Consider the following 27,957-nt stretch of genomic DNA (forward strand, 5'->3'; position numbering starts at 1 on the left):
GAACTGAAACAGCTTCAGGATCATTTGACAATGATAAGCCAGAGGAAGTGGTTTCCATCCCAGTGCTGCCCACGCCCTGGCATGAGGTTCAGCCCAGAGGGACTGTGAAGGCAGCTTATTCTGTCTGTACTTCGCATTCCAGAAAAGAAGGGTCGGGGGAGATACCTCACATTGTTCCCTACCATGTTCTGTATTTGCAGAACACATTTAGTAATCTAGACCCAAGTAAAGAGACAGTGTATTCTGGAAAAAGTAAAGAACTTTAAAGACCTTGTCAAATTTGACTTCTGTGTCCTTTTCTATCTCCCAGGTTTGGGTCATGTGCAAAAAAGACGCCATCCAGGTTTTTCCAGTCATTGATAGAAATTGGTGTTCCCTTCTCTTTGTCCATCCTGAATGCTCACTGTCTTCATGCCTCCTATCATCCTCTTTCTTATTAATTTATTTACCCAACAAGTATGTGGCACAAAGAAGCATACAAATCTGGTTAAGATGCAGTCAGCATGCTTAAAAAAAACGGTTTGAAAGAGAAGATACATAGATGCCAGGAAGATAAGCTATACAAAAGCTCGGGAAGAAAAATAAAATGTTGCCATTTAAATGGATAAAAGTATCTAGCCTTCTAAGGGAATAGCATACAGATGGATGCTTGTTTTAGAAGATATCCTAACTGGGTCATTTGGAGGTGAAAGCTGAAACTCCCTGGGCATTTGGACTGGTGGGAGCAAAACAAGAAGAGAGCTGAATTGCTCTACATTATGAAGCAAGAGAAATTAACAATTTGCATAGCCGTGAAAGTATAGGACCCAGAAGAGAAAGAGAAGGAGCGCAGTGCCAGGAGCTTCTGAAAAGGAAGAGGAGCCTACACAATATGATGTAGATGGAGACCGAAGGAGAACGTTGGTCAGAAAACTTCCCTATGGAGTGGTGGGAGAGGGACTTTAGGACAGTAATGACCTGGGAACAATGTAAGTGGTTTTCAGCTCTGTGATGTAACTGTCCCTCTCAGAACTTCCATAAAATCTGTTCTACTTAACAGCCAGTGTTAACAGGGCTTTGGGGAAATGGAGGGCGTGGGGTTCAACTACAGAAACCAAGAGTGATGGCTGGGTGGTGAATCACTCAGGGCCAGTTCCAGTGAGGCCTCCAACAAGAATGGCTCAGAAGAATGCAACTCTCCCCCACACAACCTTCTCTAAGAATCCCATAGGAATGGAGCGTGGGAGGGTTGGGCTTTTGTGGATTTCCCACAATACATGGAAGGGAGATCCAGCCATTCTTTTTTTCTATATTGAAGGAAAGGCAGTAAGCATCCATAGGGTTTTTTTTTTTTGGGAGAGAATTAAATAAGTTAGTCCGTGTCAAGGGCTGGGCATATAGTAAGTACTCAATGTGTTTTTGATATTATTATTATTTCTATTATTATTTGAGTAGCCGGATTATCAAGTCATAAATAGATAACATATAAGACTGAGAAGGGCTACTAAAGTGATATAGATAATATGTGCTCTAGGATATTAATGATGGGAGAGATTACTTCTGGCATCGTTTACGACAGAAGGATTTGTGGAGGAGATGGACTTCATGCTGGCCATGTGGACCTGTTTGAGGCTCTGATGAACAACTCTAGCTCCTTGCAGAAAAGGAAAGGACAAGGCTTTTTGGAGAGAGAGAAGGAGACTCATTTGGATCTGCAGCCAAGGCTGAATAGAACAGAGGAAGTTGCATTGAAAATGTAAACTAGGCTTAGACTGGGACAGCTTTGGATGACAATAGGCATTCAATAGGCAGCGTGTGAGTGTAGCACAGGTATCATGGAAGGATTTTTGAGGAGAGAGTATAAAAATAATAACAGTCCTTTAAGGAAATTAACCTAGTAATAAACCAGTAAATTAACCTGGTTATGTGACTGGGAGAAGGGAGTTCAGGAGTAGGAAAGATGGAGGATAATTCGTTAGTAGTTTAGGCAAGAAGAGATACATGTTGGCATGGAGTGGTGGTAGTGGATATGTAAATAAAGACATATATGGAAAAGATCTGCCAGAGTGAGGATCAGCAGATCCTGGAGACTAACTTGGGCCTGGGGAAAGGATGTGGGGCTGGGAAAATAAAGGAGAAAGTAAAGCTAGTTATCACACTTTAGATTTGAATCTGCTAACTAGAAGAATGGTGCGTATCAAAAACAGGACAAGAGGTATCACATACTTTGGGAAATGCTGTCATTTAAAGAGGAATGAAGAAGAATAGCCCAATGAAGAGGGAGAAGATGGGTAGAGAGGAGAGACTTTAGGTGGGGCAGATGCAAAGAAAATGAGAGAAGAGTTCCAAGAAAAAATTGACTGACACATAAAAGTTTCAGTATGAGAAAGATGAGAACTTAGAGAAACTTTGTTTAGCCAGAAGTCATTTAAAGAGAGTGGCTTAGGGAGAGAGAAGTTTAGCAGAGCTTTGAAGAGAAGAGGAAGAGTCTGGGTGATTACCAATCAGCTTTTTAAGAAGTTTGGAGGCAAACTGAAAGGGAAAAGTTAGGAAGGTGATCCAAGAGTAGGGAATATTATGTAAGGTTTGTTGGTGAAGATTTTGGAATCAGAGATATAAATATATTTTCAGGCAAAGGAATTGAGGAATAATGAGGGGGTCAAATCTCAAGAGCTAGGCTACTGAGCCCTGGAAATCTTTGTTAAGTAGCTGTGAGAACCCGGATGTGGCTTGCTTTCCTGTAACATTTGGTGTCTTTCTCCACTGGTCACAGAGAGAGCAGGGAAGATGGATTGCTAGGTGCCCCAGGACTGGAGTTTGCCGGTAGCACGGCAGAATGTCAAGAAAGAAAGATATAATGAAAAGTTGGCAAAGAGTGTATTTAAATAGCTATCCATAGCATCTGGGTTTCGCAGGAAGGTAAGGGTAGCTTGCAGTAGTGGGAAGGCTATGAAGCAGGTATAGAAGAACTGGGGCTTTCGGTAAAGGCAGAGGTTCTGTGGAAGTGAGGAAGGATGGTAACAAAGTATATCCCCTCCCCATCGCCCCCACAAATTCAAACTTCATCATCTATTTTGAAATTATAGCAGTCTGGGACGCAGCAATCAGAACACGCGGTCATTTACTAAAGTAGGACAAAAGTCATTGGCATTGGGGAGCTCAAGGAAGTGAAAACATCTTAAAAGGCAGGATGCAGAAATGACAGACAGCAATTGCAGAGTAAGGAGTAAAAGTGTGAGCCAGGTGCCAGTATTCAGGGAACAGTGGAAGAGCCAGGATGGTGGATAAGAATGAAAGGAATGGAGGGCTGACAAGGAAGGGAAAGAATTCGTGCCTCACAGGGCATGCACGGTGACCAGAGTGACACCCAAGAAGATGGAAGGGAATCTGAAGATAGAGGCTCCGGGATCTGAAGATAGAGGCTCCGAAAGGGAAGGAAGCCTTGAACTCATTCTGCATTGTGCAAGCCGATGGGGCACAGAAATGTCTCAAGAGGAAGCAATTCAGGGTGCAGAGACCCAGGGAGACCTGCATGACCAGGGGCTTTGACATTATTACTGTAATGTCTTTTGGGTGGTGAGGTGATTTCCCACAGTCACATCTTTAAAGAGACATGGCCTCTTCTTGTTTGACTTCTCCATCTGAGTCACCGAATGGCAAAGTTTGGTGTGAAGCTGAGACCAGGGCCATCCCTTGCCTAATATGAAAGTCAGAGGTTAGAGAAATTTAGGACATTTTTCACAAAGCCACAGCTTCCTCCTCTAGCCCTATAACAAAAAGGAAAAAAAAAAGGGTTTTGGTGTATTCCCCATCCACGTTGGTTTGTTGTTGAACTCCACCAACCAAACCAACCACCCAAACAAAACAAACAGGGTTTATACTCTGATGCAGAATACCTAAGTTTAGTTGTTAAAGACAAGTCCTCTTTACATCATCTAAATACAATCATATCCAGTTCAAACTTCCAAAGATACACAGATTTTTAAAGCAAGTCGTCTTTGGGAAATGCTTAGGTGTAGTTATCGAGATTTTGCACATTCTCTCGTGAACATCCTCCCTTTTAAGATATTTCTCACTTCCTTGAGCTCCCCAATGCCAATGACTTTTGTTCTACTTCAGTAAATCACTGTGTGTTGAATAGTAAAGGGTACATGGAGCAGACAACCCAAGCTGTCAGTAAATGCAGCGACCAGCTTCCCTAACAAGCAGGATGTTTGTCCTTAACTCTAAGGACACAAGGTTTCATTTCACGTGGAAAGAGTGAGTGAATCTGAGATGGAGCCAAGGACAGTACTGCCATTTCATCAAGGACTGAAGATAATTATGATTGTTCCTAGGCTTCTTTTCTTAGAAATTTGTTCTACCTCAGTTGTAAGTAAAGAGTGAAAAAGAACGTGTCTACTATATGACTCAAAATGAGTCTGTTTTTCAAAATAATACTTTAGTGACTTCTTTTTCTTTCTTCAAAAGACAACTTACAGAGAAAAACAAGCACCTGTATTACACACCATGCAGAATTAAACATTGGTATTTTGACATTTTTGTTTCTTCTTTATTTCAAAGACATGGAATACAATGAAAAACCTCTTTATTCCCTGCTTAGTCCTATTTCATGCCTTCTTCCTCCTAGACTATATTTGTGTAGTTTTTCAATATATAGCATTGTATATGTATTTTTTTCTACAACTGACCTTTTTCCCGCTGGCTTTTTAAAAAACTTTTACATGTATTTTTCCCCATCCATGTTGATACATACAGACTTAATTTATTATTTCTGTAATAATATCAAAAATTTCCTATCAATGTTTCTATGATGCATGTATATATTTTTGTATTATAATTATTTTAAAGAGTGTTGCAGTTGAACTCTCTTGTGTTTCTCCTTGTATATATAGGCAAGAATTTTCTAGAATATATGATGTGACTAGAAATTTGAACTATCCTGGACACTGTGAAACTGCTCTCCAAAGTGGTTTACTGAATTAAACTCACCAAGCAGTGTGAGTACAATTCTTCCCAAAACACTAAAGCAGGATTTGAGAATCCCTAGTTCCCTGAAACACTTGGTTTAATCTATGTACATATGTATGGCCCCTCTCTCCCTCCCTTCCTCTCTTCCTTCCCTCTCTCCCTCCTTCCCTCCTTCCCTACCTCCTTTCCTCCCTCCTTTCTTCCCTCCCTCCCTCATCTTCACTCCCTCCTCTCCTCTCCTCCCCTCTCCTTCCCTCCTTCCTTCCTTCCTTCTTTCCTTTCTTTCTTCCTTCCTTCCCGCTCTCCCTCCCTTCCCGCTCTCCCTCCCTCCTTCATTTTCTTTTTTCTCTCTCCCCTTCCTCCCTCCCTCTTTCTTTCCTCCTTTCTTCCCTCCCTCCCTCCCCTTGTCTTTCTTCTTTCCTTCCTTCCTTCTTTCCTTTCTTCTTTCTTTCTTTTTCTCTTTCTCTCTTTCTTTCCCTTCTTTCTCTCTTTCCCTCCCTCCCTCCCTTCCTTCCTTCTTTTCTTCCTTCCTTCCTTCCTTCCCTTCTTCCTTCCTCCCTCCCTTCCTCTCTCCATCCTCTGTCCCTCTCCCTCACTCTCTCCCTCTCTCTTTCTTCCTTCTCTCTCTCTCTCTCTCTCTCTCTCTCTTTTCCTAACACCTTTATTTTTAAGGGAAACATATGATAGTGGTCAGTTGCCTTTCTTTAGGCCAACATTCCTTTTTCCTCAAGAACAATGCTACTGATGTTTTACATGTATATTCTTTCTTTGACGGGTTTAATATTATAGTGTCCATACTTCCTTTTTATTTTTCAGTGAAACAATGAAAGTTATAGAGCTCCTTAATAGTCCCCTCTTAAGAGCTCCGTCTTCAATGACAAATGTGATGCTAGTAGTTGGCAGAGAAAAACTGACAATGAAAGGAGAGAGAGCCTCACCTCTAATGCGGGTGAAGACAAAGCTGGTGTGTCAGTCTGTGACGGAGTCTCCCTTCACAAGTCTACTCATGGTTCTTGCAGAAAGAGTCGTGCGTTTGTGGGAAGTGATCTTTAAGCATCTAGTAGATCACATTTGTTCTATTACTTGCTATTGATCATTTATAGTTCTCATGATTACTCCAAAATCAAGAATCACTGTTCTCATGAAAATATCCAAACTTCCACACTGAGCTGTTTGATAAGTCATTTCCCCCACTCTAAATTACAAAATTAATGGCAAATTCATTTTGAAAATAAAAATTAAACAAAACAAAAAGGCCTCATGTTTAGCTGCCGATCTGGCACTAAGAGCTTTAGTGAGTCAAACCAAACTGATTGGCCAGACTGATCCTTAAAGATAAATTATTTTGTATCTTTGATTTTAAAAATATAGATTGTAAGTCACATACACTAAAAATACAACAAATATAAAAATTAAAGAGAAACCAAACCACACAAATATATTTGTGTTTTCTGATTTCTTCCTTTCAAAATGTCATTGTCCCCTATGTTGAAGGGTTTGCTATAGCTGATTAATAGTAGGACATTTCTGAATAATTGCCTATATGGCAAGAATTCCTAAAAATACTGTCTTAAAAAATACTGAACACCTGAAATGTATGCCCTTTGCTTATCAAGGTTTTCTTTCCTCCAAGGTACTGGTTTTAGTGAGTCCAAACCTAGGCCACTTTCACCATATTTAGTAAACCCGGATCCAGTTATTGTTTTACATAGTTCTGCTTTGGGCTTTGCCTGTACTCCTGCCCTAACTGAAACTCTGTACCCACCTATTGTTCAGCTGATAAGCTTTGTCATTTACTTTCATAATCAACACACTTAGTTTATTCCCTGTTTTTATTTTACATACTCAAAGAATGTATAAAACTAGGCCAAATATTTAAGAAAACAGTTTTGCCATTGAAAATTCCTGATACTGGCCGGGCGCGGTGGCTCAAGCCTGTAATCCCAGCACTTTGGGAGGCCAAGGCGGGTGGATCACGAGGTCAGGAGATCGAGACCATCCTGGCTAACATGGTGAAACCCCGTCTCTACTAAAAATACAAAAAACTAGCCGGACGTGGTGGCGGGCGCCTGTAGTCTCAGCTACTTGGGAGGCTGAGGCGGGAGAATGGCATGAACCCGGGAGGCGGAGCTTGCAGTGAGCCGAGATCACGCCACTGCACTCCAGCCTGGGAGACACAGCGAGACTCCGTCTCAAAAAAAAAAAAAAAAAAAGAAAATTCCTGATACAACCTGCTGTCAGCACTATCACCTACCCTTCTGTTAAAAGATCATTTTCAAAAGGTGAAATCCTGATTCAAACAAATATAAAATGAACATGGGAAAGAGATTTTATTTAACTCATTAACTAATGAAGGAGTGGTAAAACATTAGGACTTGTTCAAAGGGAAATCTCAAGAGCAGATATATTTATATAGAGACAATAAGGAATGCTGAATTGAATTTGCTAATAACTACAAACACTGGCTAATATCCTAACATGCACTAAAATTTAATGTTTGAAATAACCATTTCTATAGGGTAGAAGGCAATTATGTCTCTACTGGACAAAACTAATGTGCATTTCTATGGTCAAAAATCATTTGTATTACTATTAGTTTCTACGTCCTTCAGAATTATTAAACATCCAGTCAAAGATGATCAAATGTAGAGACCCCTATAGATTCAGCTCCCCAGCGGTATGTTGTTTGCTAGAAAACTCTCAACACTCTGTTGACAGGACACCCAGTCATCTTTTCCTATTTGAAAGCCTTTCACTATTTTCTCTGACACTTCCATTTCCAATGGAAGTAATATTCATTAATTAGGAACCAAATTAAGACTTCATAAAGTTCAAATGATTGGCTTAATAAATATCTTTGCCCTATTCTAGATAGATGCATATATTAAACGACAATTAAATGCACAAAACCAGAATCACCTATGTTTTGATGACCTTTATAGATGCTAGAGTATGGGTCTTGTTACTCTAGCTTGTACTCCAATCATCTAGCCTCATCTGGGGCTTCTCACTCATGTGCAGCCCTCATCATCACACAAAGTGACCTCTTGATTCAGAGGAACAGCGAAAAGTAACCAGAATATATGCTTAGAAATTCCAGATGTAATATTGTCATGGAAGTATTCAAAATCATGAAATATAAAAGTGACTATGTGGTTTAATAATGTTTCAAAGTCCAAACAAAAAGGAGAAGCTAACTGTTGTGTTTTAAGAGCTGTAGTGCCATGTCCCTAGACCCCCTTTTGCCTTTTGACTTGTTGAAAAACAGGCTTGATTCATCAGGGAGCCTGAGAAAGTGCAGGGGAGTCAGGCAGGGTGCACAGAGCCTGCCCGTGGTGCACTGCTTCCAGATAAATGCTGACTTCACCAGGGTTTTCCTCCCCTCCCCACCACCTCACTGTTTTCTAAGCTTTGTTCCATTCATGTGATTCTTCCCACTTCTCATGTCTTTATCCCTCCTCCCATATCCCTCCGTCCTCTTTTCCTCTTTCCTTTCCACTGCCCCTTCTTTCTTCCTCTCTCTCCCCTCACCTCCAACAGACTCCCATTTCCTTCACCCTTGCTAGCTTTAGTCCTCCTTCTTGTGAGCCTATCTAAGACTTCACTTATGGAATAGAGGTTGTTGCCTACTTACAATAATCTCTGCGAGGCTGCAATACACAGCATATTACAAACGGCAGCATTTTAATAATATTCAACACTAGCTCTGCAATACCACTCACGAAGTTGCTCCACTTTTTAAAACTGTAACAACAGTCTTGTGTTTTCCTCTAAGTCATATATTCTCCTTTCCCTAACATGTAATAACTGTAATTTATTTAATTTTATTTTGTAAAGACAGGGTCTCACCCAGGCTGGTCTCAAACTCCTGGGCTCCAGCAGTTCTCCTGCCTCAGCCACGCGAGTACCTGGGACTTGTACAGGTGCGCACCGTCACACCCAACAGTAACTGTAGTTGATGACGCTCCTCCTCCTAACGTTAAACCCGCACAAACCAGACACTGCTGGATCCTGAATACTAGGGATATAACGGTGAAGCAGACACAGTCCTCGACCTCACAGAGGGACAGCCAAGAAGCAGACAGAGAGACAAGTAGGCAGGCTTCCTTGCTTTAGTGTTACGAGAGAGACAAGCATGGTTTGCTTGGAAGAACACCAAAGGGGCCCAGAAATTGGAAAATGCATTCTGAAGGATGTGAGATTCAAGGAATTGGGACATGCTTCATTGAGTGGAGAGAAGTGGGGAAGGAGGGAATGAGAAAGGGCATGAGGAGAGTGCAGGTGAAAGTGGGCTTTGAGGGAAAGTAGGAGAGATTGGCCATTGCGCATTTAAGGGTTTGGCCTATATCCTTAAGCTCCTGAAACATTTTAAGTATGGGAATCTCATCATGAAGATGGCATTTGAAAGACATTGCCCTGGTTGCTGGGAGGAGAATGGATAGGAAGTGAGGGAAAAGATGGGCAAGGAGACCATTGTGTGATTTTTAAGGCAGTGATATGTTTGTGGTCTTTGTCTGCTCACATCCACAACCCAGCATCCACCCTCCTCCCCGTCTGCCACCTTGCAGCAGCTTCCAAGTGTACTGCTGTTCGAGGACTGACTGTCACCCCACTGAACACAATGGGGGTTGCCCAGGCCTCTCAACAGCTCAGCGTGTGAAAATCCACACAGCCCGAGGTTCCCACCTTCTTTCTACAGCCAGAATTCGGTTGGGGAGTCTGCGACCTGGTACGGTTGCTCCAGAGAGTCCCCATACTTGCTTTAATGTTCTGTTGTCGCCGGGTGTCACATTTTTGTTTTACATGGAACCCCATAAATAATGTAGAGGGTCCTACTTCTCGCAATCCATGGATGGTGGCCTCCTGATAATTCTTTAAACTCTAGGGCAAAATGGCCTGAGGGCTTTGGAGTCAGTCCAAGATTAAGAAAGATCAGACTTTCCAAAGACAGAGCTTAGAGGGTCTTTCCTGAGGCTGGGAATGGAGTCTTCCGGGGACTATTCTAACCTGCCTCTCACCAGCCGCTCTGTAACATGACATCTGGCCTGAGGCCAGAATATGCTTCAGCACAGTGGGAGAGGATGAGGACATCATTGACTTTTGCAGAGTTAAACACTTAGAGGAACTTCAGGAAGAAAGCACTTGGTAAAAGGTAAAGTTGGCTGGCCCATCAGCTCCTTGCCTGGGGTCCTGCTGCTTCTTTTCACAGTTCTCAGTGTGTTTATTCTCTTCTTTCCAATGGCCAGAGGACAAGTTTCTTGTTTCCTCTAGGGAGCCTGGAGAGAGGCATCAGCCACCAAATACAGGAAATCATGTGGCGAGGATCTCTTATTTATTACAGTCCCCGTATTACTTCCCTCCCCCAAGCCCCCGCCCCCTACCTCCAGTCACTCAGTGTCTCCCGGCTTCTTCCTGCAGCAGAGAACAGAAGGCAGTTCACCTCTGCTCCCGACAGCCTGGGAACCCGCAAGATCCCCAGCATTTGAAGTCTGGTCTTGTGAAACCCCACCCTCCTCTGGCTGTGTAATTGAATGGGATACCCTCAAGGTTCACCTCACCTGAGAGGTTTTGGGGCAGATCAGCAGTAAGGTATTGAATTTTAGGAGCCTGCAAATCCCAGAAGAGAAAGGTAGGTACCTGTATCGTTTTGATTTGTCATGTTAAATGTGAATCCAGCTGCTCTGGAATAGATGTGCATTTCCACGTGGCTTTTCTAGTTGGCTGCATGCTCTCAACCTGTGTGTCGTGTGGAGATTTACTGATGTACAAGACTGTGAGGACTAAAGAGGGGATATGACATATGGATTTTTCAAATCTGTACAGCTTTGGATAAAGAATGCCAGTCAGTATACAGATCATGGCGGCAATTCTTATTTTCTTTGGAGTGCACATCTCATTAGAAGTAGTTTGTTTTTTTTTGGTTTCTGCATACAGGGTAATTTTTACTAACTGCCTTTTCTTTTTAATAGTATAGACCTCTACCATGATTTCTTTGTTATTCCTTTCTGAGGTTTTCAGTTAAAGAAATACTAGATTTGACAGAGAATTTGCGAACAGAAATAGGAACAGGTGTTCCTAATTTAGAGTGCCTATGTGCTGTAAGTTAAAAAAAAAAAAAAAAGAGTACTTTGTTCAGGGATCTGGTGGACTTGGTGGACTTCCACATTATTTTCTAGAATTTGTGGTGAAACAGTTGTTATTCCAGAAGTTTCCTGAAATTCAATACAAGCAGTGACAACGAATATCCAGGGATGGCTCAGAGGCTGTGGTGGTTGTCTGTAGGGATGGTACTCACTCCTTAGCTGGGTGCTCTTGTTGGTCACTGTTAAGGCTCAAGATGATACGTCACTGAGACTCAGAGAAGAGCCAGGTCTTATTTAAGTACCACTACGTATTTCTCTGGATTTTGTTTTGGCATCTTATGTTTTTATTGTTTCATTTTGTCTTCACAACCAGCCTTTACTCTAAGAGAAATAATTTATACAGACTTCATGGAATATCAAACAATTCATACCTATTTATTGAACATTTACTATTCTTTTCTAGTTTATTTAGCTCTAATGCTCATAATTTCTTACCACTTACGTATTTTACATCAATACAGTCTCCCTCCATTCTATCTTCCATACCCTGCTACAGGGCTCTTGGGAATATGCAGTTCTAATAATGCCACTCTCAGTGATATATATATAATTTTTTTTTTCTGAGATTGTGTCTTGCTCTGTTGCCCAGTCTGGAGTACAGTGGTGCAATCTCGGCTCACTGCAACCTCTGCCTCTCAGGTTCAAATGATTCTCGTGCCTCAGCCTCCCAAGTAGCTGGGACTACAGGTGCGCACCCCCATGCCCAGCTAAATTTTGTATTTTTAGTGGAGATGGGGTTTCACCATGTTGCCCAGGCTGGTCTCGAACTCCTGACCTCAGGTGATTCGCCCACTTTGGCCTCCCAAAGTGCTGGGATTACAGGTGGGAGCCAAGGTGCCTGACCTCAGTGAAATATTTCTGTTGCACTCTGTTGCTTACAGCCTTGCTACCTAAAGTGTAGTACAATGACCAGCTGCATCAGGCATCAGCTGGAAATGATCACTTGGGAACACATTCTTTAGTCCCTCCCCAGACTTCTGAATCTGCATTTTAATCCCTGGGTGATGCATATGCACATTAAAGTTTGAGAAGCATTCACTTAAGGAGGGTAGAAAAATCAGTCGGCTCCGTATTGTCCTGCCAGCCTCACCCTCTCAGCATCTGTCTTTGCAACTAAACTAAGTACCTTGCATTTCCCTAATATGTGAATACTCTAACGCCTTCCTATTTCTGTGTGTGCTGTCCTCCCTGCCTGGGATACCTCTATTCATCTTCCCCACCCAATTGCCCGTTAAGGCCTGGTTTGTACACCTTCATTCCCCTTCATCCCTCTTCTACTAAGCGATTCTCAGGTCTGTGATTTTTCTGGTACTTGGTGGAATGTTTTGACATGTCCCTAAGCACATTAAATAATAGTTGCTATATTTATTTTCACTCTTGAGGAGTTATTGGTCTTCTGTGCCTAAACCCATAGCACTTGGTACAATTTTGGGCACATAGCTTCTGCTCAATCAATTTTGTTGAATGAATGAATGAATGAATGAGCAAATGAATGTGTACATTGTCTGAAAAACCCTAATTAATTATGAGATAGAGATCTATAGTTTGAATCTTCCAAACAATATTTTTAATCCTTATAGCATTTTCCCACACTCTTCTTTCTGAAATGTTGCTGGATTCATTTACTCACCAAATATTTTGAGTACTTTCCATGTGCCATGCCTTTTAGAATCTATTTCTTTATGTCTTTGTGATAGCCTCTTTCATTAGGTGTTTCCCTATCGGTGCCCCTCATTCTCTGCCACTCTAAGTCAAGGACTCACTCAGTCCCTTTCACAGGGCAGGCAGTGTGCTATGTGCTAGGGATGTGATGGCAAACAATACAGATGTGAGTCCTGCCTCCATGCAGCTCTCATCTGGAGGACTTACTTTTTGTCATCCTCTGTGCTACTTCTCTTTTATGGAAGTATTAAGGAAAACTGAAATAAGTCTGATCCCTAACAAATGCTGGCACATCCAAGTAAAGGCCTTGAGAACTTGAAGCTTGAAGTCAGTGTGGTTCAGTAGAAAGAAAGCTGAACTGTGCTTTGGGGCCCCAGATTTAGTCCTGTACCTGCAACTCTCTTGCCATGTGACCCTTGGGTGGGTCCACAACTTTTCTCTGAACCTTGAGTTTTTCAAGTGATGAACAAGACAGAGTTCTGTATTTCTCTGAGTCAAGCCAGCTCGAAGAGATCTTAAGAGAGCCATTTTATTACTATGCCCATGTGTTCAGCCATTGACATTAACATTGTGCTTTGGTACTTCCCCAAGAGCACAGTTGCCCGTGACTCCTGGGGAGCAGTGTCCTGCAACTCAGAGGAATCTATGAGGCATTCATCATTGGGTATAGTGCTGCTCTGAAGCAGGTTAGATGAAGAGGGAGGAAGGGCCTCCATTAAGCAATCCGTGCTTTAGGAAAGCAGCCAGGAAAAGAGAAGGAAGTAGCTCTACCAAGTGGTGCAGGAAAAATCTAGAAGCAGGTAGACGTATAGCCAGTTCCTGACATCATCCCTCACTGTAGCACAGCTAAAAGGATTCCCTTTCTGACTACATGTGGTATTCTCCTTTTTCCACCCAAAGATTTGTGTCTTAGCCATATTTCACCTAGAATCAAATGCTGGAGAAGAGCATAGTATCATTGTCCCCCACGCTTTGCCCTCCCATAGAGCACATGGACCCTTGGGAGAAAGCAAATAGACACAACCACCAGGTTTAGGCTAAAGCAAACTGCTGAGGTGCTCCCAAGGGACCGCTGTTTCTCTCTTCCAGCCTTCTTCTCTTCCTCCTCCATTGTCCAGAGCTTCCAAATGACATGGCTCCTGCACCTCTGGAATCCCTTCTTGCTTACTGTTGCTCCTATGCCTTTCTGCCTCCAGGCCCCCTCCATGCCCACCTTGTCTATAGTTGCCTTTCAACAGCTGAATGTTTTCTGTTGGTAATTTCTTACCCACTCAAGTTCACTTTAATCTCTGTCAATAAACACACGTTGTAACCACAAAAGGGAGGTTAACCTGCATGAGAGGTTTCCTGTGGCCTGCCACAGATCTCAGGATATATTTGAAATCAGCCTGGACTATATCTGGCTCAATATTTCTTTTTTAGTGAGAGGCATGTTGTGGGCTAGAAAGAGGCAGACCTGGTTTTTAATCTCCTGTGTTGAACAAGTAATTGTATCTTGCCAAGTCTTTGTTTTGTTTCTGAAAATATGAACTAATACTTAGTGCACAAAGTTGTAAGAAGATTAATTATCTAAAGTGCCAAATAGGTTCCTTTAAAAAAACACCAGGTTGGCCTGGCACGGTGGCTCCTGCCTGTAACCCCAGCACTTTGGGAGGCCGAGGTGGGCAGATCACGAGGTCAAGAGATTGAGACCTTCCTGGCAAACCTGGAGAAACCCTGTCTCTACTAAAAATACAAAAATTAGCTGGGCGTGGTGGTGCTTGCCTGTAGTCCCAGCTACTCGGGAGGCTGAGGCAGGAGAACTGCTTGAACCCGGGAGGCAGAGGTTGCAGTGAGCTGAGATTGTACCACTGCACTCCAGCCTGGCGACAGAGCAAGACTCTGTCTCAAAACAAAACAAAACAAAAAACAAAAAACACCAAGTCTTAAAAGAGGAGGTTGGCCAAGACTGTGAAAATGAGAAAACTGTCATTCACAGAAGAGTTGAAGGAACATTCACGGGACAATTAAAAGTAAGAAGTACATCTTGTAGCACATGAGGGTTGCTTTTAAATATCGAACGGTTGCTCTGTGTGGGAAAAGGGAAGGTCAACAGAAGATCAATGAGTGGGAATTATAGCGTAACAGATTTCAGTTCAATATGTGGAAGGATTTACCCACCATCAGAATCATCTAAAAATGAGTGAGCTGCCTTGTGGTGTGGTGAACGCCTTGTCCCGGGCAATGTTCCAGCACCCTGGAAGACGGACTAGTGGCCAGGGTGTTCCCAAAGGGATGCCCACACTGGGTGGAGTCCGGGTGATGACCTCGAAGGTCCCTTCCCGCTCAAAGCTATCAAGAGTCTCGTGATGTCAGTGCAGTGATCCAAGCCACCAAGAAGGTCTGCAAAATAAGTCATCAGGCTAGAGTGAGGATAGCTGACTTTCCATAAGCTAGCCCTACCTATCTGCTGCAGTAAGTTTAAAATAGGGTCTTAGTAACAATGGAGTAGGCTGGACTTCCAGGAAAGAGCAAAAAAGAAATGAGAACAATGAGGAGGGAAAAGTTCACTGTAAACCACTCTTCTTGGGTTACTCTTTAACTAAATTGTAGGTTACTTCTTGTGCTGCAAACACATTCCTATTTGATGGAAAACTGCCGCATTTCTGGACGTTTTCAGCTCAAGTAGAGTCAGGCAAATAACAGCAAGACTCAGAGCTTTGGCTCTGATTTCTCCTCTAGCCAAAACGGAAACACGACTACATGGATATGGGTTCCTAGCCATTCAGAGATCTAATTTTAAAATGTGAAAAAGAAACTGATTCTACCATCTTCTAAATTGCAAGGACTGTGAATGGAATATTTGACTTTTGGGGAGAGAAGAGAGCTGGCTGGAACTGTCTGCCTGCTGTGAGTCAAGTTCATTGACCACTGCCTTCTACCCATCTTTCCTTTTCTGCTACATGAACCACCAGAAGAGCAGTGTCTCTGCGAAGTAAGGACATGGAAACTTTTAGAGAAGTGAGACTTAGGCTTAGGTAGGCCCTATACACATCACCAACCACTGCAGGCAGCCCCAGAGCTTTCTGTTAATACTTTATCCTTTGTGGACTCAAAGAACATGCAGTTCTGGACCCTTGCATGTTTCTCACCATGCTTGGGCAGCATCTCAGCATGACTTTGCTTTCTTCAATCTCACTTTGAGATTCTGGGGGAAAAAAGCAGCAGTCCTTTCAGTTATAAGCAAATGCTATATATTTTCAAACCGAAACAAAGCCATGATATATTTTATTCTCAAGGCTTACCTAAATTAGCTTTCTTAAAAACACTAATTTAAAAAAAATCCTTTGAAATGTAATCAACTGTGCAGAACAAAATCATAGAAACCCTTGCAGACCAGTGTATTTATTTTTAGATGCACATCAGCCTACCCAGCATAGCAAAGCCACTGTCTAATGTCCAAAGCATGGCCCTGGGAATTTCCTCTAACAAGGCTGTGTTTCCGCCCATTGTTGCAGCACAAAGGACAGAAGGAGGCCTGAGTAGAGGCTCATGTTAACCCCACCTAGAGTAAAATCTGGAGCCTGTCATCACCTCATTGGATCAATGTGGTCTTGAGGGCCGGGGTCAAGAGGGAGATTGCCTGCCAACTCTGGACAGATGCAAATGAGTAGTCATCCAAAAATATTCCAGAGACCAGTGACGGCAATTCAAAGTAAAGGGTCAGCTTTCTTTTTGTAGTCAAGGATGTAAATCTCACCCGCACTGTGAAGTGAATTCTGGTCTAGACCTGAGACAGTGATGCCATTTGAGGATCTTGGCTTGAATTGCAATTAATAAAGGTATTTTAAGCATATTTTAGTTAAAAAAAAGTCATAAATCTGTGTACACACAGCCCCAATAAACACACACATACACACACACACATACATACTCACTAGAGCAAGTATCAGATACCTGGATCGCCCAGAACTTTACTATTACCCTAGGCCAGTTTCTGATCCTTCATGTATTCATTGATGAAATGGGCATAACAGATCTCACATCCTATTAGTTTGGGGATAAATAAGGTATAATATTACAAACAATCTCACCCAAACTAGACTTTTGCTTAAGTTTTCACTTCTTGATCCTAACATGTTTTGAGCTTCTTACAACAAACTTCTGCACAAATATTTACTGTCAAGTCTCCAGGGGTTTTATTTGTTTGTCTTGCTACTACAGGAAAAGAAGACCAATTTGTTACTTAATTGGCACACTTTACAAGCAGAGCTTTTCATGCCTTTGTCAAGTTCTTTCTACTCCTAGGGAAGGTCACTGCATTATTACTCAAAGCTGCAATGCTCAGGGCTATGTCTGGGGGTCTCTGGGGAAGATGAAGAGGTGGGTCTCAGGCCTGCACACAGCAGTCCACACCCATCCTGTCCAGTGTTGAGTCTGTGATCTGCATTCCACAGCTCCATCACCACCCCTGCCCAATCAAAGGCTCAAGGAGCAAGGGGGACCTGCACGTACAAACACCAGCCTGAGCAGGGACTGGGTTGTTGGCCTCTGCTGGCAGGTGGATATCCCGACCCCGAGGTCCGGAGATTCAGGAAAACGTGTTGTAGCTCTTTGGTGAGAATGTGAGAATGTTAGTAAAAATGCCTTTTAGGATTGTTTTGTTTGCAAGTGTTTATTATCAGACACCCCTCAGGGGTTCACAGGGCAGGTTGCGAATGTCCGAAGTGGGGCCTGGGAATTTCCTTCCACAAAGCCTGTGCTTCTTCCTCTCTTTGTTACTCCTCAAAGAACAAGTTGAAGCATTACTAGAGATCCTTACTTAACCCTTTATCCTGCCCACTGCTTCTTCGTTTACATTACAGAAAATTCACGCCACCAGCCATCTAAGGATCAAAAAGATGTTTGGGTTTTGGTTGTGGTGTGCACCCGCAGATGTGCACGTATGTGTGCATTTGTGCGCATGAGTGTGCATATGTTTGTGTGTTAATGGAGAGGAAATAGGTAGAGCACAAAACGTATTGCATTTTAAGAGGTTTTCATTCAGTATTATGACATGCACCCATCACTGGTCAGATCAGAGAAAACTTTCTTTATGGTAATATGCATTCCTGCTAAAAATAGTAACTCAATTTCAGTTCCCTGTCTCTAGGGAAGGGCCGTCTTAGAATTATAGTTACTTTTCACCTTTGGAGTCTACTTATTGGCTGAAAGCTGGCGTATAATGAGTTGAAAGATATTTCAACCAACCAAGAATTATTTATTGAATATATTCTATGTGTCTGAACTCTACTAGGTATTAAGAGAAACCAGAGACTCTGCCTACGGGAAAATTCAAGACCATGCATTTTTTTTTTTTTTTTTTTTTTGAGATGGAGTTTCACTCTTGTTGCCCAGGCTGGAAAGCAGTGGCGTGATTTGGGCTCACTGCAACCTCTGCCTTCCGGGTTAAAGTGATTCTCCTGCCTCAGCCTCCCGAGTAGCTGAGATTACAGGCACCCGCCACCGCACCGGGCTAATTTTGTATTTTTAGTAGAGATGAGGTTTCTCCATGTTGGTCAGGCTGGTCTCGAACTCCTGACTTCAGGTGATCCGCCTGCCTCGGCCTCCCAAAGTGCTGGGATTACAGGCATGAGCCACCGCGCCCGATCAAAAGCATGTATTTATACATATATACAAACACACAAACTCAATGTCTTGCAAGTGAGAGTGCAAAGAAGCCAGATATTTGTATGGCCTAAGGCCAGGAAAGATTAGAAGAGGGACATGGGCCCTCATCCAGCCTGGAACTCTTCAATTATCCCCAGAGACATCTTTATGGTGTCTTCATTGTCCTTAAATCTCCAAGCACCAGCGTGGCCAAGTGTGTGCACCATGCACATACACATGTACACACATGCACACACAGCCTGCTCTCAAGAAACAGCTGTGCCTTCTTGGAGGAAATAATGCCATTGGCCTTCTCACCACCAACTCTATGCCAGGATCGGCCTCAATACCCATCTCTTTTGCCCTCTTTTTTTGTCCCAAGAGAAGAGGAACGCTTCCCTGCATCCAGAGCTCAGCTCTCCCACACTCCTGCCCTCTATTCCCATAGCCTCACTAGGCTCCCCTCTTATTGGTCCTTTCCTGTTATCAGTGAATTATGCTCAGGTCCTTCTCATCTTAAAACAATAGGAGCAGAAGCTCTTCTCACCCCATATTTTTCCTCAACTGTGCTTCCATCTTCATTTCCCCTCACCACAAAATTCTTGAAAGGATTATGGCTATTCATGTCTTCATATCATCACCAACCATTCACATTGTGTTCTGTCTACGCTACCCCAATGCACCTCAGAAAATGCTTTTGCCAAAATTCTCTAAGACCTTTGTATCCTCAAATCCAACTCATCTACTGTCAGCAGGACTTCACACTGCTCTCCACTTCCTCTAGTCTTGTCCCTGCCTTCCAGGACACCAATGCTCCTGGCCTTACTCCTTCTTCTCTGGTGCAGCTTCTCAGTTTTTCTTTTACAGGTTCCTTTCCCTCTGCTATTTCCTCAACTTCCCGGTGGCTATAACCGGGGCCACCTCTTCTCCATTCATTCTGTCTCCCTGCTGTGGTTCATTCCTCTGCCTGGATTTCTCTTTCCTGCCTTTTCTGTTGATATAGTATGACTGTGTCCCCACCCAAATCTCGCCTTGAGTTGCAATAATCCCACGTGTCAAGGGGTGGTGCCAGGTGGAGATCATTGAATCGTGAGGGCGGCTTCCTTCATACTGTTCTCATGGTAGTGAATACATCTCATGAGATCTGATGGTTTAATAAATGGGAGTTCCTCTGCACAAGCTCCCTTTCCTGCCACCATGTAAGTAAGACATGACTTTGCTCCTCCTCACCTTCCACCATGATTGTGAGGCCTCCCCAGCCATGTGGAACTGTGAGTCCATTAAACCTCTTTCCTTTTTAAATTATCCAGTCTCAGATATGTCTTTATTAGTGGCATGATAACAGACTAACACATCCGTCAAGTAAACTATCCTCCTAAGTCCATTTTAAGTGTCACCAAATTACTTCTTTTTTACAGGTCACAGCATCCCTGTGCAGAACTGATCTCCCTGCTAAGTGCTTCGCAGCACTGTCCCAAGCCTGTTTTACAGTGCCTTTCGTGTTTGAAATCTCAGTAATTGTTCACATGCACTTCTTTCCTAGGACATAGGGATGCCATCTTATTCATCTTTTTACTCCTCTCCCCTAGCACAGTACCTGGCACATTCAGCATTTCATGTAGAGTTAGGAATGCAAAAGTGTCACTTAAGTGATTTATCTCTTCTTTAAGTAAAATAACATCTTGTACTTTCAGGATGGATTGTTCATAAATTTTAATTTTAATATAATTTTTGAAACTTTGCTCACATTTAGGCTACTAACAAACTTTTACCTTTTTCTTAAAATCAAAATCACAATTATTAATACTTCCTATATGAGTTTTTAATTCCCGTTTAAAAGCAGAAATGAATGACACTTGGACTTCATTCACATTTTATTTAAATCATTACTCAGGGAGAATTTCCAAATGTGTCATGAGTGACACTGCATATTCATGCACCTGAGGTGGGGTTGCCATGGTATAGCATAAGTAATATTTTTCAAGATCATCTCTTCACTGCAGATGCTGGTGTTGCATAAATTTTCCACAGCTCACCTGCAGAACTTGTCTACTCTTCTTTCAAAGCCATGGAGATTGATTTACTGACCTGTCTGAAGGTGAACAATGGTGGCCACAGAGAATGAGCCTAAGCACTGAGCCAGTACAGATTCCACCCAGCCTCCTGTCTCCCAGAAGTTCATAAGACAGGGATGTATCTTAGGGTACAAGGCCAGAGGTTCACTCAACTCTGGGTGGCAGATGGTATGCTACACCCTCTGTTGGACTATGAAGAGAAAGTATGTGCCCTGCTCTTTATTTTGAAAGATCTTATCCCTTTAAAAATCTCTATTTTCGGTTTTTGTAATAATAGATGTATAATATATTAGTATAAGAGAACTGTAAATGACATATAGAATATGTTATTTACATGGAGATGCAAAGCACAGTTTGTGCAAGTGTGGTCTAGAGACCAGTACTTGATAAACTGGCTGGATGCTGATCAAAATGCATACCTCTGGGTTCTACCTGAACCTACTAAATTGAAACCTGTCTGTGTAGGAAGATGGGGGTAGGAGCAGGACAGGGAGCAATGCTGCAAAATATGCATTTTTCAACCAGCACCTTAGAACAGGAGTCCCCAACTTGTGGGCCATGGACCAGTGCTGGTCGATGGCCTGTTAGGAACCTGGTGACACAGCAGGATGTGAGCCATGGGAGAGCCAGCGTTATTGCCTGAGCTCCACCTCTTTTTGAATCAGTGGTGGCATTCGATTCTCATGGGAACTTGAACCCTATTGTGAACTGTGCATGCGAGGGATCTAGGTTGCATGCTCCTTATGAGAATCTAATGGCTGATAATCTGAATGGTTTTATCCTGAAACCATCCCTGTTCTTGCTTCTCCTGGTCTTCTAGAAAACTTGTCTTCCATGAAACCAGTCCCTGGTGCCAAAGAGGATGAGATCACTGCCTTAGAAGTACTTCCAAAGTATGATGCACATTTAGTCAGGCATAAAAACAATGTTTAGAAAATATCTACTAGCTTTTTAGAAAAGTGTTTACACTGGTGGCAGGAGGATCCCTCCCTGTATTTCTCTGGGTAGGTTAATGATTTTGCAGTCCAGGCTCATGTTTGCAGGAACATTCTTCCTGCTGAATTGTACCCTTTGTTGGGACTACAGGTTTGGAACAGAATTCTGTATCACTTTGTACCATCCTTCGAACCATCATATGTTTAACCTTTCATTTGTTTATGTTTCAGCAGCTTATCTTGAAGCATAATATAGTATAGTGACAAGAACTGGGTTTGGGATTCAGAGTCTGCCTCAAATTCTTCAATTTGCCAGACTTTCAATCTATGTAGATTTTAAACCAGGTTTGGCCAGTTGTTTAACCTTTCTGAGCCTCCTTCTCTAAAATGGGAGTAGCTAACTAGTTCATGGAGTGTCATGAAAATTAAATGACATTGTGCATTTAAAAAGCTTGTTAAAGGCCAGGCGCGGTGGCTCACGCCTGTAATCCTAGCACTTTGGGAGGCCGAGGCGGGCGGATCACGAGGTCAGGAGATCGAGACCATCCTGGCTGACACGGTGAAACCCCATCTCTACTTTAAAAAATACAAAAAACTAGCCGGGCGAGGTGGCGGCGCCTGTAGTCCCAGCTACTCGGGAGGCTGAGGCAGGAGAATGGCGTGAACCTGGGAGGCGGAGCTTGCAGTGAGCTGAGATCCGGCCACTGCACTCCAGCCTGGGCGGCAGAGCGAGACTCCGTCTCAAAAAAAAAAAAAAAAAAAAAAAAAAAAAAAAAAAAATTAGCTGGGCGTGGTGGCAGGCGCCTGTAGTCCCAGCTACTCGGGAGGCTGAGGCAGGAGAATGGCGTGAACCCAGGAGGCGGAGCTTGCAGTGAGCCGAGATCGTGCCACTGCACTCTAGCCTGGGCGACAAAGCGAGACTCCGTCTCAAAAAAAAAAAAAAAAAAAAAAAAAGCTTGTTAAAAAACACTCAGCAGAGACCCTGTGATGGAGGTGTTTCTCAATAAGAGATAGCAATTAAAAATAGCAATAGTATCATCAGCAGCAGCAACAACAATAAACTTGCTGTAAGAAAGAAATCATCCACAAGTTTTCCAGCATTAAGATAATATTCTGCACAAAGTAGGTACCCAGAAACATTTGTCCAGTGAATGAATATCCTATTTGTGAATATGAATACATATACTGGGAAAAGGATAGGATTTCAAAAATAAAAATATGTAACCAAACTGCCAACACAACCTGATGTGTGACTATAGATCAAACCTCAGCTGCTCTTGATAAAACAGCACCTTCCTGCAAAATTCATCCATTTTCTCAGAGATAGTCTATAAGTTCCCCTTACTTACTTTAGCAGACAGTTATGCTTTTTTTTTTTGTATGTGTAAGTTTCATATCTGATGTAAATTTCTATATTCAGGATTTTTTTCCTCTTTTGACTTGAGACTCACCTTTAGTCAACAATTTCCTGTGACAATTTTCAGGAACATGCAGACTTTATTTATTGTAATGGATTATCCTTCAAAAACAAGAGTTATAACTGATGAATTGGTCAGTGCCTATAGCCTATTTACTGATATGCCCTAGTTCCATTTTTAAACCCAATTACTCAAACCACCAAACCAAATGCACACACATGCATGAGTGCATGCATGCACACATGCAGACACATGCACACATCTCTAATGGTTATGCATGTGGGATCTGAGCTGTGGACTTGTAAATATTATGTCAAAGAAAGAGGAAAAGGAAGAAAGAAATATTAGCAGTCTAGAGATAAGATAACCATATTTAGAGAAAGAAAGGAGACGAAAGAGAAATAGAGTGACTATGAATAAAACGTGTCCTATGTGCAGGCTTCTCATGACAGAAGCATCTTAGGATCTTCTGGTCCATTTTCTTCCTAGCATGGGGGACTTAGTACTCACCAAGCTCTGCTCTAAGTACTTAATTTGGAATACTTCATTTAATATGAGAAAACTGCACTGTCTCTGTTTTAAAGATAAGAAAACTGAGGATCAGAGAGATTCAGTAACTTACCCAAATTTCAATAGCTGGAAGTGGTAGAACTAGTACTTCAACCCAACAGCCTGGTGCCATAGCCCATGCTTTACCCTCTTAAGCAGCTCTAATAGTGTGCCGCCTTAGGGATTCATTCATAACAAACATGGATTAAGCACCTGACTACTCTGCCAGATACTGCGCTAAGTGCTAGACACAGAACAGTAGGTAAATGAGATCCTACCCTGGGGTGGTGTGCGAGGTGGTAGTATCACAGGACAGTGGAGGAGCCCATAAATAGAGCATTGTAACGCAGTTCAGTAGGTGCTTTGACAGGGGAGGAGGTGATGGGAGGTGTACACACAACTAGAGGGAGTCAAAGGGAGGCTTCCTGCAGGGAATGACCTTGACCTGGGCCGTGAAGGACAGTGAGAGTTGGCAGACTAGAGAACACAAAGCTTTCAGGGTGCTAAGGAGGTTCAGAAAGGTAAAGTAAGATGAGAAAAAAGGAGTAATTAGCTTGACTGTGGTCATTTCACAATGTATACATATAGCAAAAAAGCATGTAGTGCACCATAGATATACTTTTTATTTGTCAATTTTACCTCAGTAAAGCTGAAGAGGAAAAAGGAAGGAGTAGGAAGAGGTGAAGCTGGCTCTTTAGGCAGAAGTCCTGACAATGAAGCATCTTGGCTGAAGATCATTATGTGTGGGGAGAGAAGAGATGGCCCACAGATGAACCTAGCAGCCCATCTATCTGCCAGTGTTTCTCTAAATGTATGCAGAGGTTCTGACACAGCTGACACAGGCCTGGGAACCAGACATCAATAGTTTCTCAAAGTGAGAACCACAATGGTAAAAATAAAATAAAATAAAAATAACCATGCTCTATCTCAGTGGTTATTAAACATTTGTGCACATCAGAATCACCTGGACAGCTTGATAGCTTGTTAAAACACTGGTTACTGGGCCTCACTTCCAGAGTATTAGATTCTGGAAGTCTGAGGTGGGCTCTAGAATTTGCCTGCCTGCCGTTCTTTTCTTTTCTTTTCTTTTCTTTTTTTTCTTTTCTTTTCTTTTCTTCTTTTCTTTTCTTTCTTTGTTTCTTTCTTTCTCTTCCCCGCTTTCTCTCCCCTCCTTTCTCCCCCCCCAACTTTCTCTCTCTCTCTCCTTCCTTTCTTTCTTTCTTTCTTTCTTTCTTTTTCTTTCTTTCTTTCTTTCTTTCCTTCGAGACAAGGTCTCTCTCTGTCACCCAGGTTGGAGTGCAGTGTCACAATCATAGCTCACTGAAGCCCCAAATTCTTGGGCTCAAGTGATCCTCCCACCTCAGCCCCACAAGGAGCTAGGATTACAGGCGCTTGCCAGCATGCCTGGCTTTTTATCATTTGTAGAGACAGGGTCTTGCTATGTTGCCTAGGCTGGTCTGAAATTCCTGGCTTCAAGGGCTCCTCACACCTCGACCTTCCAAAGTGCTAGGATTAGAGATGTGAGTCACTGAGCAGGCCTAGAATTTGCATTTCCTTCAAGATCCCAGAATATTGGGGGCCCACATTTTTGACCCACTGCTCTGTCTACTGAGCAGACCCTGAGTGTGAAGCCAAGAACTTAGCCAAAGCTATTTGAGTGATTCTTAGGTTGCACTAAAATTTGAAAATTCTTGGGAGGAAGAATTACTAAATCTCTTATCTTCTTTGTTGTAAGTGCTCCTTTAACTTTTAATTATTTCTGTAGTTTACGAAAATCCAACCCAAATATTCCTGATATTTTCGTTCATTTTGGTCTGTAAGAGCTCAAAATACAAGGACTTTTAGGGTTCTTTGGAATTTTAAAAATCAGTCCTTTGAAATTTCTCTTTGCAAAGCAGGAAGTCACTTGTTGCCGAGAGCAAACACTTGAGTCAACCGTTTGCCTCGTTAGAGGGCTTCAGAGCTGTGGCTTCTTAGCACATTTCTCTACATTTTAGAATGGTGTGAATCTGAGTCTTTGCAGAATGGGTTATACAGGTGGAAATATGAGATCTGTGTCTCTAAGTGTGGCCAACTGGCTAAGGCTGAAATATATCCTAACGTCTTTATTTCCTCCATTGTAGATAAGGCAGGAGGAGGCTGGAAAATCAAAAATTCCCTTGAACGAAGGAGAATTGGAAGGATGGATAGGGAAGAAGAGGTCCTATGTGCTTATTTTCCCCTTTGCTTACCAAAATCCAACAAAAAGCAACTATCTTCTCTAATGTCATGGTCACAAACTAAATTTCTCAAAACAAATATTTAGAAGAAAAAGATCGATGTGGAAAATATAATAGCAAGTGGATGAATTAATCTTTAACATGAGTGAAGAATCAAGAGTTGCACCCCTTCGCCCCAGGTTACACCAAAATCCGTGCACACTCAGTCCCAAAGTAAGTCCTGCAGAACCTCACATATGGGAAAAGTAAAAGTCAACCATTAGTATGGTTGGTTTAGCATCTAAGGAAAACCATATTTTTCAATCCGTGTTTGGTTTCAGATACAGAACTACAAGTACCAACTCTATGTATTGAAAAAAAATACCCACATAAAACTGGGTCCTTGAAATTCAAACTCCTGTTATTCAAGGGACAACTGTAATTTAAAAATATAAGAAATAAGTTCTCGTGAGCATTTTATAATCATTCTAGTAGTCTGAACTCCTCCATCTATAATACTAAAATGTAAATGCCATTGAGAATATCTGGAAGTAGCTGGAAATCCTCATTCATCGAAAGTGGGTTCAATTCCATTGACAATCTCTATTACATACAGAAAAAATGGGCTAAATATATGTTTGAAGATTTTTCAGCACTACGTAAGTTTTCACCTTTAGTATGTCAGTAAAATTAATTAATTGAAGCTTCCCATTCCATGTCCTCACAAGCAAAATTCAACCTTTAATGAAAGTCGCTTTTGGATTTTGAAACAATGAGTTCAAAGGGAAGTTACTAAAAATAATTGAAATTAATATTGATTGTAAAGGAAATAAACAGAAAATTACTTCTATTGGACCCAAGAGACAATACTTTTTTTTTTTTTTTTTTTTTTTTTTTTTGTGAGATGGAGTCTCCCTCTGTCGCCCAGGCTGGAGTGCAATGGCATGATCTCGGCTCCCTGCAACCTCTGCCTCCCAGGTTCAAGCAATTCTCCTGCCTCAGCCTCCTGAGTAGCTGGGACTACAGGCGCCCACCACCATACCCGGCTAATTTTTTGTATTTTTGGTAGAGATGGGGTTTCACCATGTTAGCCAGTATGGTCTCGATCTCCTGACCTCGTGATCTGCCCGCCTTGGTCTCCCAAAGTGCTGGGATTACAGGCGTGAGGCACTGCACCTGGCCAAGACAATGCATTTTAATTAACTTACTCTTTCTCTTCATTTGTTTAATTTTCACACAGGGATTTTAGTTGAAGTCACATATACTAAGTTGTTTACATACTTATTTACTGTGTGTCTTCACAAGTCTCTACACTCTTCTCAAACCAGTGCCCTCCTGTTTCCTGTGCCCCTCCACACCTTGAGCCCACCTTAAGCTTCAACCCTGCCTGGCCCCAATCAAGATACCCTGAAACTGGCCACTCAGCGAATCATGTTAAAGCAAGAGTCCTGCCCCACAGGTAGAAGAGAACCACTAGTTAAAGGAGCAAGCAATGAGTCCCCGGGACTTTTGCTTTTATATAATCAGAAAAGGCTGGGCATGGTGGCTCATGCCTGTAATCCCAGCAATTTGGGAAGCTGAGGCTGAGGGGATCACGAGGTCTAGAGATTGAGACCATCCTGGCCAAGATGGTGAAACCCCGTCTCTACTAAAAATACAAAAATTAGCTGAGTGTGGTGGCACGCACCTGTAGTTCCAGCTATTTGGGAGGCTGAGGCAGGAGAATCACTTGAACCTGGGAGGCAGAGGTTGCAGTGAGCTGAGATTGCGCCACTGCACTCCAGCCTGGTGACAGAGTGAGACTTCATTAAAAAAAGAAAAAAAAATCAGAAAAGTAGAAAGAATGAAAAATAAGGCTAGTTTTGGGGAGAGGCTTTGTGAAGGACTCTGTGGTAGAACATGTGTGGTCATCTCTAGATCTGCGGTTTTCAGAATTTGGTTTGCACAAGAGTTACCTGGAGAGTTTGTTAATGATGAAGATCTTAGGGCTGTACCTTGAGACTCTAGGTGGGGGAACTCACAGGAGGAACCCAGAAGTCCTGCTCAGGGGACACCCAAAGGGTTATTAAGCACCCTACCCATGTGGATCACTGCAACCTAGTGCAGTGATCATTAAGGTGCTGATCTCCACCCACCAAGATGCTCCTTCATCTAGTGGGATAAGGGGGTGGACTCCAAGATTTTATCACTGGCTCAGAAGACCATTCACTTCCAGTGGCCTCACCTACCAGAATCTGTTGCCTTTTTCACAGCAGCCCCAAATTTCTCCTTCTCATTGGCTTCCAAGATGATTGTCAGAGCCAAAAAATACAGAAATAGACAAGTGCTATTTGTCAGTCAACAGTGTTTATCAAGGGTTAAAGAGTTTAGGAGGAAGACACCACATTCAGCTCTGATTT

At 42.5% G+C, this 27,957-nt stretch overlaps 1 protein-coding gene across 4 annotated transcripts in view; it reads left to right on the forward strand.

Annotated features, from left to right (window-relative positions):
* Positions 1 to 10,373: 10,373 nt before the first annotated feature.
* ADGRF5 (adhesion G protein-coupled receptor F5) overlaps positions 10,374 to 27,957 on the forward strand; it is a 102,843-nt gene continuing 85,259 nt past the window's right edge. For all 4 annotated transcript variants that reach the window (XM_077999824.1, XM_015136504.3, XM_077999826.1 and 1 more), the window contains exon 1: positions 10,374 to 10,579. The gene's annotated coding sequence lies outside the window, so the exon portion shown is untranslated. The remainder of the gene's footprint in view (positions 10,580 to 27,957) is intronic.

The sequence above is a fragment of the Macaca mulatta genome, chromosome 4 (genome assembly GCF_049350105.2).
Source record: "Macaca mulatta isolate MMU2019108-1 chromosome 4, T2T-MMU8v2.0, whole genome shotgun sequence".
Taxonomy (NCBI): Eukaryota; Metazoa; Chordata; class Mammalia; order Primates; family Cercopithecidae; genus Macaca; species Macaca mulatta.